The sequence below is a fragment of the Mobula hypostoma genome, chromosome X1, assembly GCF_963921235.1.
Source record: "Mobula hypostoma chromosome X1, sMobHyp1.1, whole genome shotgun sequence".
In the NCBI taxonomy this organism is placed as follows: domain Eukaryota; kingdom Metazoa; phylum Chordata; class Chondrichthyes; order Myliobatiformes; family Myliobatidae; genus Mobula; species Mobula hypostoma.
Window position 1 is genome coordinate 38,571,549 of NC_086128.1, and position 13,855 is coordinate 38,585,403.

General features: G+C 45.2%; 1 protein-coding gene across 4 annotated transcripts in view; it reads right to left on the minus strand.

The window, feature by feature from the left end:
• Nucleotides 1–6,190, minus strand: part of etv4 (ETS variant transcription factor 4) — a 117,527-nt gene extending 111,337 nt beyond the window's left edge. For 3 of the 4 annotated variants that reach the window (XM_063036973.1, XM_063036969.1, XM_063036971.1), the window contains exons 1-2: nucleotides 6,111–6,190; nucleotides 2,700–2,972 (exon numbers count right to left, since the gene is read on the minus strand). The gene's annotated coding sequence lies outside the window, so the exon portion shown is untranslated. Of the gene's footprint in view, nucleotides 1–2,699; nucleotides 3,049–6,110 lie in introns of those variants that run through there. The other variant, XM_063036970.1, reaches the window with a different exon arrangement.
• Nucleotides 6,191–13,855: the final 7,665 nt, after the last annotated feature.

Sequence of the window (13,855 nt, forward strand, 5' to 3'; positions counted from 1 at the left end):
TTTATTTATATTCATACTGAGAATTATATAAATTGTCAGCAGTTCAAATTATTAATAATTCTGTAGATGCAAAGTAATCACAATGGGTAAAATCATTATTGAGAGAGACCTTGAGCTACGAAGATTAAAAAGGAACCAAAATGTAATTACAGTACTCCTTACACTGAGTGGGTTGATCTCAATGAATGAAGGCGTTAAACTGACCTCAGCACTCATGAACTAGCAAGGACTGAAATACAGCCGAAACTTTTCCCCTCGTTGCTAGTGAGTGCTTCCCGTTGCTGATGGTATCAAGCTGTCTACACAACCGGTTGGGTCAACAGATGCTCATTATTTAAGACCGGTAGAGAAAAGTTCATTGGTGAGTGCTGCCAGAGAGCTACTGTCCCGTCTGAACCCAGCTCAGAGAAACAGTTAAGAGTATCTTACTTAAGTGCATTAACTTGCATTTAGCAAACATATTTACCATAGGAAACATTCACAAACGACATTTTTGAGGTAGATTACAGACAACCAAACTATGCACTGTTGTTGTGTATTACCAACTTCACCATATTTAAATATATTAACATCCGTGCACGTTCTTCTCTTTTCTCTAAGTCTAGAAACACAATAGGACTGTAATGGACTTTGCGTTGCAAGATTGGTAAGGGCACAGCGACATTTGGCACAGGGCACTGTCGACAATTAGCATTCTATAGAGAGAGCAATTTCTGTTTAGAAACGAGACAACCAGCTAGCATCATAGGGTGGACCATTTATTGGGAGGGAAGGGATTAGCAGAAAGATTGCACTGCTAAAGAAAAACTGCCAGAAAAGCATAATCGTTAAAGTCAGAGTAAAAAATCAGTGGGGTTATCACTGTTCCTCGCTGTTCACCACAACCTGCTGCAAGAAGATGTATTGATTTTGGTAGGTGCTGATGTACAGAACTGCCAAAGTGTGTGTGAAGGTCAGAGTGAAGAGCCCTAACACCAGAGTTTTACTGGCCTCAGCTAAGATAGATAGATAGAAAGAAAGATGTGGACGCAAGAGAGACTGGAAATCTTAAGCAACACACGCAAAATGCTGGAGGAACTCAGCAGATCACGCAGCATTGATGGAGAGAAATAAAGAATCGACGTTTCAAGCCGAGACCCTTTATCGGGATCCTATGTGTTGTTCTAGATGTCCTGCATCTCTTGCGTTTGTACTATAGATAGACATGGGGGTGGAGAAAGAAAGAAAGGGAAGAATGTAAAGACAATACAAAAAAGTAACACATTTCCATTTCTACTACCAAATAGCTTAGCAGTTTGAACCCGGCTGCTAAATTGTGGCTTCGTCGTTCAAAGTAATTATCATGCACTAATTGGCACCCAATCACCTTTCTCTCCAGTGAAAGAGGTAGGTATTTAAGACATTACTCCCACTTCGTGTTAACATCAGCACTTATAACTACGTCAACAAAGACACGAGCAAAGCTTTTACGGGATTTAGCTGCACTTTCAGGATTCTTGTAAAGAAACTGCTTATGTTACTAAAGACAAGGATGCTTAAGATTCCTTTGGGACCACGACCAGAATCACTCTGTTTTCACATCATGATAGTGCTTCACATCATTATAGTGCATTTGCCATCAGTTCCATACCGGCCCATGTTTTCTAAACACTACATTTGTCTATGAAAAGAACAACTATAGTTAGGGCCTGTTTTATTTTAAATAGCTGTTAAGATTTTTCACTGAAGCCCTAAATTTTAAATTCTCTGTTCTCCTTTTAGTCATCTTTCTGGCAGCTCCCTAGGTACCCCCGGAGAGATAGTCGAATGTCAGACAGAAAAGGGAAGAGAGATGCGCTCTGACTGCACAAAAGCATAGCATATCTACAAAGCTTTAAGGGTTTCAAAAATCTTCAGGCCCTCTGACGGTGAAAGAAAAGTAATAAACAAGTTGGCTTAATGATTGAAAGTACAATTGTTACCAAACAGTTTCTCGAGTCGGAACACAGCTGTATAATATGAAAAGTTATAATATTTATATTTTAAAGTGATTAAATACAAGCTGCTGTCGATATTTTCCATCTGCACGAGTTTAGAAATGAAATGAAATCCCTGCAAGATAGTAATCAAATTCACTGGAACATATGAATGTTATGTTATCTAGTAAGAAAACAACAGCTACATAGTTCCTTCATTGAAAAATGCACTTGAAGTTTCCTTTGTGATATCGATAAAGTAAAATAACACTTTATTCATAGGACTTTCATCAAGATCCATTTATATTTAGTGCGAATGAAATGTTTTTGTAAACGGAAGGTGGATTAGGCGACAAATCACAATTGGAAATCGTATATTACTACTTCGAGTTTTTTTTTTACTGTTGTTAACTATTGGCTAAACGTGAGTCACATTTTTTAAATATAGAAAATATTGGTAAAATTCAGAGTAAAGGTAAATAAAGGTAAAAAAAACTTTTGTTTAAAAAAATTGCCCGGAACGCGTCTTTATTTTTTTATACGCGGTTTTTCCTTAAGTATAGTTCTGGGACAGTGTAGCTTCAAGTACTCCCAGTGTCGTTTATGCTGAACAGTTCATGTTTGGTCGGATCAGACTAATAAAACAAAGCAGATCATCGCGTGATAAACATCAAACCGTGAGGGGGAGGAGGGTGCTTAACTGCTGCAATAAGAAATTAAACTTCATCAAAACTATGATCTCACCTGATTTATGGAAATGGTTTGACTAATACAACATAAATCCCCGGAATCGGCAAGCTGCATATGTAAAGTTTTCCTTTAATAATTCTGTGCAGCCGACTTCAGTGAAGGTTTCAAAAGACTTGTTTTTCTTGCTTCAGTCAGTTGTTTGCCCAAGGGATTCGGCGATTGGTTCATTTCCTCTTTCACGGGCTCAGATTTCTCTGTTTCTCTCCTCTCTTTTTTTAATGAATGACCGGCCTCAGTCAATGACATGACACGAATAGAGGTTCTAGCCTATGAGAGGTGAGAACCGAGGTGTTAAATTACCTGAAGGAGGGACACCACCCCCGCCCCCAGATCTGGAACCAATCAAGTTCTAGGCGCTCTGTTCCATTCATAGTTCTGATCCTCTGCCATGGCCTCTCATTCACAAAAAAAAACCTTCAAGGGGTCATTCATAAAATCTGGAAGCAGTGGAAGTGAGTATTTATTCAGGCAAAATATATTTAACCGTCTACTTTTTTTACGAAAGGCTTAACTGTACTTTTTAAAATGACATTCTGCAAACAGAATCTTAATTCTAAATTGCTAAAGTTTATTTAATAAAAAGCAATCTATCAACAGGTATTCCAAGATAGCTGCATTGGACTTAACCTCAACATGCATGCACACTAGGGCACAGTTTACAGAGAAAATCTGGAGTTAATTTTGATTATATTTTGCTTGAAATTACACTGGGTGTGATGCATATGTATCAAACATGCACCAGAGTTGCATCATACAAAACGTATCTCCTCCTCATTTTCCACTGTCACGACTTGACTCAAAAGCAGTGGAACCATTAACTCTTAAATCCTACATAAACATTTGTGAAGCAACACACATCAAAGTTGCTGGTGAACGCAGCAGGCCAGGCAGCATCTCTAGGAAGAGGTACAGTCGACGTTTCAGGCCGAGACCCTTCGTCAGGACTAACTGAAGGAAGAGTTAGTAAGGGATTTGAAAGTTGGAAGGGGAGGGGGAGATCCAAAATGATAGGAGAAGACAGGAGGGGGAGGGATGGAGCCAAGAGCTGGACAGGTGATTGGCAAAAGGGATATGAGAGGATCACGGGACAGGAGGCCCAGGGAGAAGGAAAAGGGGGAGGGGGGGAAACCCAGAGGATGGGCAAGGGGTATAGTCAGAGGGACAGAGGGAGAAAAAGGAGAGTGAGAAAAAGAATGTGTATATAAATAACGGATGGGGTACGAGGGGGAGGTGGGGCATTAGCAGAAGTTAGAGAAATCAATGTTCATGCCGTCAGGTTGGAGGCTACCCAAACGGAATATAAAGTGTTGTTCCTCCAACCAGAGTGTGGCTTCATCTTTACAGTAGAGGAGGCCGTGGATAGACATGTCAGAATGGGAATGGGATGTGGAGTTAAAATGTGTGGCCACTGGGAGATCCTGCTTTCTCTGGCGGACAGAGCGTAGGTGTTCAGCGAAACGGTCTCCCAGTCTGTGTCGGATCTCACCAATATACAGAAGGCCACATCGGGAGCACCGGACGCAGTATATCACCCCAGCCGACTCACAGGTGAAATGTCGCCTTACCTGGAAGAACTGTCTGGGGCCCTGAATGGTGGTAAGGGAGGAAGTGTAAGGGCATGTGTAGCACTTGTTCTGATTACAAGGATAAGTGCCAGGAGAGAGATCAGTGGGGAGGGATGGGGGGGACGAATGGACAAGGGAGTCACGTAGGGAGCGATCCCTGCGGAAAGCAGAGAGGTGGGGGGAGGGAAAGATGTGCTTAGTGTTGGGATCCCGTTGGAGGTGGCGGAAGTTACGGAGAATAATATGTTGGACCCGGAGGCTGGTGGGGTGGTAGGTGAGGACCAGGGGAACCCTATTCCTAGTGGGGTGGGGGGAGGATGGAGTGAGAGCAGATGTGCGTGAAATGGAGGAGATGCGTTTGAGAGCAGAGTTGATGGTGGAGGAAGGGAAGCCCCTTTCTTTAAAAAAGGAGGACATCTCCATTGTCCTGGAATGAAAAGCCTCATCCTGAGAGCAGATGTGGCGGAGACGGAGGAATTTCAAGAAGGGGATGACATTTTTGCAAGAGACAGGGTGAGAAGAGGAATAGTCCAGATAGCTGTGAGAGTCAGTAGGCTTATAGTAGACATCAGTGGATAAGCTGTCTCCAGAGACAGAGACAGAAAGACCTAGAAAGAGGAGGGAGGTGTTGGAAATGGACCAGGTAAACTTGAGGGCAGGGTGAAAGTTGGAGGCAAAGTTAATAAAGTCAACGAGATCAGCATGCGTGCAGGAAGCAGCGCCAATGCAGTCGTCGATGTAGCGAAGGAAAAGAGGGGGACAGATACCAGAATAGGCACGGAACATAGATTGTTCCACAAAGCCAACAAAAAGGCAGGCATAGCTCGGACCCATACGGGTGCCCATAGCTACACCTTCAGTTTGGAGGAAGAGGGAGGAGCCAAAGGAGAAATTATTAAGAGTAAGGACTAATTCCGCTAGACAGAGCAGAGTAGTGGTAGAGGGGAACTGATTAGGTCTGGAATCCAAAAAGAAGCGGAGAGCTTTGAGACCTTCCTGATGGGGGATGGAAGTATATAAGGACTGGACATCCATGGTGAAAATAAAGCGGTGGGGGCCAGGGAACTTAAAATTATCGAAAAGTTTAAGAGCGTGAGAAGTGTCACGAACATAGGTAGGAAGGGATTGAACAAGGGGGGATAAAACCGTGTCGAGGTAAACATTTGTGAAATGTGTGCTTTTGTTGTAACAATGAAGCACAATTCCTTCTAGTGGTGGAATATACTTACAAATCTTATTTGTTTTTGTACCATGAAGGACTTGCAGTATGCTTTAACAGACTCCAGATTTGTAACATGCTCATCAAAGAGATGGGAGATATTATTGCTATTTATATTTTGAAGCAATAGGTGCAAGGGAATTGGTTTGAATGTGGTGAACAGGGAACTTCAGAGGAAATATTTATTGGGTTTAGGGATTAGAACTGCCCCAATACAAGCATTAACTCTATAAACTCTAGAGATTCTGCAGATGCCAGAAATCTTAAAGAACACACACAAAGTGCAGGAGGAGCTCAGCAGGTCAGGCAGTACCTATTGGGAGGAATAAACAGTCGACGTTTCAGGCTGAGACCGTTCATCAGGCCTGGAAAGGAAAGGGGAAGAAGCCAAATAAGAAGGTGGGTGGAAGGAGAAGGAGTGCAAGCTGGCAGGTGAAAGGTGAAACGTCTTCTCTCACCCCTTTGCTTCTCCTCACCTGCCCATCACCTCCCCCTGGCGCCCCTCCTCCTTCCGTTTCTTCCATCATCCACGGTCCTCTCCTACGAGATTCCTTCTTCTACAGCCATTTGCCTCTTCATCCCCCCTCCCCTGGTTTCACCTATCCCGATGAAGGGTCTCACCTGACATGTTGAGTGTTTATTCCTCTCCGTAGATGTTGCCTGTTCTGCTGAGGTCCTCCAGCACTTTGTGCGTATTAACTCTTCAAATACAAGATGCAACAAATGTCATTAATAAAATGAAAATGGCTTCCAATGAGACAATGTGAAGGTTGATTATCCTGCTCACCTTTGACAAACCTGATCACATCCTCATTGCAGTTCTGCACTGTTATTAAGCAGGGTGGGACTCTCTTTGCTCAGCTCCATTCCAACTTACCTAATCATACCAAATCAATCAGCTGCAAAGTTATTTCTTCTTGCTTTCCCACTATTCCTGCTGGTGCTGCCAAACAGCTATCATATTAATTACACGCTGGCTCTTTGAAGAGCAGCCAAAACAGTGCCTTTCCCATCTTTAGGAAGAGGCGCAGTCGACGTTTCAGGCCGAGACCCTTCGTCAGGACTAACTGAAGGAAGAGTGAGTAAGGGATTTGAAAACTGGAGGGGGAGGGGGAGATGCAAAATGATAGGAGAAGACAGGAGGGGGAGGGATAGAGCCAAGAGCTGGACAGGTGATTGGCAAAAGGGGATACGAGAGGATCATGGGACAGGAGGTCCAGGAAGAAAGACAAGGGGGGGGGATGACCCAGAGGATGGGCAAGGGGTATAGTCAGAGGGACAGAGGGAGAAAAAGGAGAGTGAGAGAAAGAATGTGTGCATAAAAATGAGTAACAGATGGGGTACGAGGGGGAGGTGGGGCCTAGCGGAAGTTAGAGAAGTCAATGTTCATGCCATCAGGTTGGAGGCTACCCAGACGGAATATAAGGTGTTGTTCCTCCAACCTGAGTGTGGCTTCATCTTTACAGTAGAGGAGGCCGTGGATAGACATGTCAGAATGGGAATGGGATGTGGAATTAAAATGTGTGGCCACTGGGAGATCCTGCTTTCTCTGGCGGACAGAGCGTAGATGTTCAGCAAAGCGGTCTCCCAGTCTGCGTCGGGTCTCACCAATATATAAAAGGCCACATCGGGAGCACCGGACGCAGTATATCACCCCAGTCGACTCACAGGTGAAGTGATGCCTCACCTGGAAGGACTGTTTGGGGCCCTGAATGGTGGTAAGGGAGGAAGTGTAAGGGCATGTGTAGCACTTGTTCCGCTTACACGGATAAGTGCCAGGAGGGAGATCAGTGGGGAGGGATGGGGGGGACGAATGGACAAGGGAGTTGTGTAGGGAGCGATCCCTGCCTTTTATATATTGGTGAGACCCGACGCAGACTGGGAGACCGCTTTGCTGAACATCTACGCTCTGTCCGCCAGAGAAAGCAGGATCTCCCAGTGGCCACACATTTTAATTCCACATCCCATTCCCATTCTGACATGTCTATCCACGGCCTCCTCTACTGTAAAGATGAAGCCACACTCAGGTTGGAGGAACAACACCTTATATTCCGTCTGGGTAGCCTCCAACCTGATGGCATGAACATTGACTTCTCTAACTTCCGCTAGGCCCCACCTCCCCCTCGTACCCCATCTGTTACTCAGTTTTATGCACACATTCTTTCTCTCACTCTCCTTTCTCTCCCTCTGTCCCTCTGAATATACCTCTTGCCCATCCTCTGGGTCACCCCCCCCCCCTTGTCTTTCTTCCCGGACCTCCTGTCCCATGATCCTCTCGTATCCCTTTTTGCCTATCACCTGTCCAGCTCTCGGCTCTATCCCTCCCCCTCCTGTTTTCTCCTATCATTTTGCATCTCCCCCTCCCCCTCCAGCTTTCAAATCCCTTACTCACTCTTCCTTCAGTTAGTCCTGGCGAAGGGTCTCGGCCTGAAACGTCGACTGCGCCTCTTCCTATAGATGCTGCTTGGCCTGCTGCGTTCACCAGCAACTTTGATGTACGTTGCTTGAATTTCCAGCGTCTGCAGAATTCCTGTTGTTTGCCTTTCCCATCTTTCTCATTTTGACTCTTTTGCCATTTAGCAAAACTTATTAACTAATTAACCTACCAGTCCCTGCCTTCGGAATGTGGGAGGATACTTAAGAAGCTGACAGAAAATCACATGGTCCTGGGGACGGCATGCACACTGCTCATAGGCTGAGGTCAGGATTCAATGCAGGTCCCCAGCACTCTTAGGCAGCAGCACGAACTGCCTTTCTTCGACCTCTCGTCTGCATCATACAAAAATGCGGCCTCCACTTCAGCGCGTATGCTAATGACTTCCACCACTGCCAAGCCTCCAGCTCTCTTAATCAGCTGCAGTGCCAGGCGGCAAAGTGGCAGAACCTATGAGTCACTGCCTCGTGGGTCCAGTGAGGCAGGCAGGTTCAACTCTCACCTCCAGAGCTGTGTGTGCAGACTTTCAAATACTCCCTATTCCTCTGTGGATTTCCTCGGATTGCTCCGATTTCATCCCACTTGATGCACTGATGAAATGAAATGATCTTTATAACAAGCATGAGGAAATCTACAGATGCTGGAATTTCAAGTGACACACATAAAAGTTGCTGGTGAACGCAGCAGGCCAGGCAGCTCCCCCCTCCCCCTTTCTTTCTCCCTAGACCTCCTGTCCAATGATCCTCTCATATCCCCTTTTGCCAATCACCTGTCCAGCTCTTGGCTCCATCCCTCCCCCTCCTGTCTTCTCCTATCATTTTGGATCTCCCCCTCCCCCTCCCACTTTCAAATCTCTTACTCACTCTTCCTTCAGTTAGTCCTGACGAAGGGTCTCGGCCTGAAACGTCGACTGTACCTCTTCCTAGAGATGCTGCCTGGCCTGCTGCGTTCACCAGCAACTTTTATGTGTGTTGTTTATAACAAGCATGCCGTACTTCAGTACATGAGACAATAATTTACCAATTTATAGATTTATTTCATAGGTTAATTGGACAACATAATTTGTTTGTAGTGCTTATGTGAGTGGTAGAATCTGGGAGTTCAGCAGAAGTGGGGAGAATAAAATAGTATTTGTATCGGATTAATGTCAGCACTGCTCCTATGCTGTATGACCCTCTGCCTATAAGACCAACTGTACATTTTGGAAGGGTTGACTGACGCACACAGCATTGGATGAGTGGAAATTTTCTCCACTTCATTGATGTCCCAAAGCTTTTTTTGTGGAGTGTGTGGGGGATTCCACAGTGGGTGTTTATGTAGGGTATGTTCTAGTAGGGAGGGTTGAATGGGGATAAAATCTGAGTGCTTTGAAAAGCATCTCTAATCCACAGCTTCTCTGATTTTCTGTCAACACCTTCCAATCAGACAGTGGCATCTGAAGCATGATAATAAGCTGACAGGGTCTCACTTAACTCGCTTTGCCAGTTTTACAGTTGGCATTTGGGTTTTCAATGCCTCAGGAAGCATGCCAGCTGTAGTAAAGGAAGGGCATTTTGAGTAAGAATATAAACACTGACACATCCTATGAGAGGGGAAGAATCAAAGTTCCCTCCCCAGTCCTCAGATCTCTCACCAGTAAGGGTTCCCCACCCCATAAAACCCTCCATTCCCATCCTTGAAAGGCCCTCTTTCTTCTTTGGTCATGTATTTGGCCATCAATTCAGCCTGTTTTGTTCTGGAAGGCAAATCTGTTACCTGGGTAGATAGGTTGTTTAGAAAGACCATAGAACAGTACTGCACAGTACAGGCCTTACAGCCCATTATCTTGTGCTGACCTGTTAACCTACGTCAAGATCAATTTAATGTTTCTCGCTCATATAGCCCTTTACTTTTTTCTTTCATCCGTGTACTTAAATATCCAATAATATATCTGCCTCTAATGCCACCCCTGACAAAGCAATCCATGCATTGACCACTCTCTGTGTAGAAAACCTGCCTCTGTAATCCCCACCTATATTTTCCTCCAATCACCTTAAAATTATACCCTTCATACTAGCCACTTCCACCCTGGGAAAAAGTCTCTGGCTGTCCACTCTATTAATGCCTCTTATCATTTTATACACCTCTATCAAGTCACCTCTCATCCTCTTTTGGTTCAAAGAAAAAAAACCTATCTCGCTCAACCTTTCCCCATAAGGTATGCTCTTTAATCCAGGCAGTATCCTGGTAAATCTCCTCTGCACTCTCTCTAAGACTTCCACATCCTTCCTATAATTAGGAGACCACAACTGAACGCAATACTTTAAGTGTGGTCTGACCAGAGGTTTATAGAGCTGTAACATTACACCGTGGCTCTTGAACTGAATCCCCTGACTAATGAAGGCCAACACACCATACACCTTCTTAACCACTCTATCAACTTGTGCAGCAACTTTGAAGGATCTGTGGATGTGGAGCCCAGGGTCCCTCTGTACCTCCACACGACTAAGAATCCTGTCATTAACCCTGTGCTCTGTCTTCAAATTCAACCTTCCAAAGCGTATCACATAACACTTGCTACACAGTACAGGACTTGCTGCAGGAGCTGGACTTCCGTGCTCCCCATCTAAAATGCAGCTGACCACCCACTAACCAATGTTCTGCTCTCGTGAGTATCCAGCTCAAGGCCGAGGCTCCGTTCCCGAGTCACAGATCACATTCTGCTTGCTGAAGCAGATTCTTTGCAAGTGACAAGCAACCTGCTTGAAGAACTCAGCGGGACAAGCAGCGTCTGTGGGGGGAAAAGAAGTTTTGACATTTTGGGTCAAAACCCTGCATCAGGAATTAGAATTGTTGCAAGTTTAGTGATGTACTTTCATGGTTGTTACATCACATGTTTCAATTCTTGCCTCTGCATTCTTGCTGCTGAGTCATTCATCCATTCCATGACTTCCTCTTTGCCTCGTTATCATGACAAATTCCTGCCTGGCCTTTCAACTTCCATATATAATAATCATAAAGTAGTCCTAAATTTTGCTGTCCATGTTTCAAGTTGTTTCCTGTCCCCTCTGCATCACCTCTGCACTCATGAACTAATGTGGCTCCCGGTTTAACAAAAATTCTTAATATATAAAAGAAGTTCACCCTTGTCTCCAAGTCTTACTTATTGGTATTATCGTTGGCATTGGTCCAAGTTACAGTGAAAAGCTTGTCTTGATACTGTTAATACAGATCAGATTATTACACAGTGCACTGAGCTAAAATGAGGTAAAACAATAGCAATGCAGAATAAGATGTAAATGCAACCAAAAAAGTGCAGCACAGGCAAATAATAAGATGCAAGATCATAATGAGCTAGATTGTGAGGCCAAGAGTCCATCTTAAAGTACGAGGTCCATGCGAGAATCTGATAATCATGGGATAGCAGCTATCCTTGAACCTGGTTTCAGGCTTTTGTATATTTTGCTTGACGGGAGAGGGGAGAAGAGAGAACTTCTGGGGTCAGTGGGATCTTTGATTATGCTGGTGGCTTTACTTTCTATCACTTTGTGTTGAGATGAGTTTCACCAACCTTGCAAAGAAGCAAACCTTTTGCTAATAGCCACATGTACATGATTAATGAAGGGATTAAGCATAGGCACTGTGATGTGGCTGTTACGACACACACCCAATTGCACCAGCCTCTGGGGATTAGATACTCTAACTCTCCAGAATATGGCTAGCTGGCACGGCCCCTATAAAGCTTCAGGTCCGTCCCGCTAATTGACAGCCATGTTTTGGTACAAGGTTTTTAATATTTAAAGAGCACCTGAACTGAGGTTCAGTGCTCAATCATCAGCTCAGTGTTGGATTCTTGTCTAGCATCTAGTTGAGAGCCCTGTCTTTGTTTCAGTCTCGTATTGTGTCTCGATTCTAGTCTCGGATATTGCATCACTTGGGTCCTAACCATCCTTAACTAGATCTCTCGTCACAGTACGATTGAGCCTAACGTGGACCCAGTGAGGTATCAGAGCCTCTCGTCAGCTGTGGGCAGCCAGAGTGAGAACATTTCTGGACAGAGCCTGGAGATGCATGACCTCCAGGTTGCCGTGTGCCAACTATCACAAGGAGGAGGCCAGAGTTACTCAGGTGAGGCTGTCGGTCATTCTGCGGAATCAGTCCATCTTCCGACCCTGGAGAGATTCGGCAGTGACCGAACTCTTGCTGTGGCTTCCTCACTCAATGTTCCTTGGTGTTTGGACTCCAGCCATCCCGGTTCCCTATGGAGCGTGGAAAAGTGGCCTTCATGATCTTTCTCCGGACAGGGAGAGCCCTGGCCTGGGCCACCGTGTATTGGGAGTAGAGGTGAGAGATTTGCTTGGATTCGGAGGAATTCATGGATGCCATGAGCTGTGTGTTCCCTCAGAGCCTCGGACCGTCTGGTGAAGCTGCATCAGTGTAGTCGGTCGACTGTACTATTGAGTTTCGGACTTTGGCTGAAGAGCATGGCTGGAACGGGGAGGCCTTCGCTGCTCTGTACAGCCAGGGATTCTGAGGCAAACTAAAGGATGCCCTTGCCTTTGGTAGGAGACTTAGAGGCTCTGATTGACCAATCAATCTGCCTCGGTGATTGCCTGGCGGAGCGAGAGTGGGACTACCACAGGAGGTAGGGAAGAGCTAACCCCAGCCCGGCCGCAATGCATCACAATTCCACTTCCCGACCTCGGATAATGACCAGCCTGTCTCCTGTTGACCCATGCAAATCAGCGGCACAAGATTCTCCATCAAAGAGAGGTCCCAGCGTCAGAGTTGAGTCACCTGCAGGCCAAATGTCCAAAGCTGCAGCCTTCGGGAGACTGCTAAGACTGTCCAGGGCTGGGAGGACTTTAACTCAGTGGTCCCCAACCACCGAGTCGTGGACCGATACCGGGCCGCAAAGCACGTGCGAGGAAATGATACGAGTCAGCTGCACCTTTCCTCATTCCCTGTCACGGCCACTGTTGAACTTGAATGCACGCGGGTCGTTACGCATGCGCGGTCATTACCCACGCGAGGTCATTACGCAAGCAAGATCATCAGTGACCCAAGACGCACGCAAATGATCCAAGATGTATAAAGGAATGGGTCCGTGACCCATTTGTGAATGTCCCCAGTGAATCATCCATATCAGCGAGGGAAAAAGATCAACTCCTTGAGCTTGCAAATGACGGCGGGCTGAAAAGTATGTTTGACATAACATCTCTGCCGGCATTCTGGATCAAAGTCAAGGCTGAATATCCTGAGACAGCCACGAAAGCACTGAAAACATTGCTTCCATTTCCAACATATCTCTGCAACGAATGTAACGAAAACTAAATTGCGGAATAGACTGGACATAAGGAACCCCCTTCAAGTATCGCTGTCTCCCATCACCCCTCGATGGCACCGTCTTGTTGCAGGAAAACAAACCCAGGGCTCCCACTGATTCAGTGATATTGGTGTGTTGCAATGATTTTATATGTTCATACGAGGAAAATATGCGCTGTGTGTTTAATATCCAAACGTTACTTAAAATGTTATGATGCTATTGACTTATAAGTGACTTATAATTGACTTATCACTATATTCATACAAGGAAAGTATGTGCTGTGTGCTTAATATTAAGTTTGTTAGATAAACCCTTTTAGAAACAAAATTGAGTGTATTAGCCACTTATAAGTGACTTATAGTTGACTTATCACCTATATTCCAGTCATGATCAGCACTCCCCCCCCACCGACGGCCGGTCCGCAAGAATATTGTCAATATTAAAATATTAAACCGGTCCACGGTGCAAAGAAGGTTGGGGACTCCTGATTTAACTGTAGCAGCCACTGCTCCCAACCCTACTGATTCTGGTGTCACGATGAGGGTGGAGATCTTCTGGGGTAGGAACCGATGAGAGGTGAATGCCTTTGTGGACTCCAGTGCAGTCGGTAATTTCCTGGACTTGGAG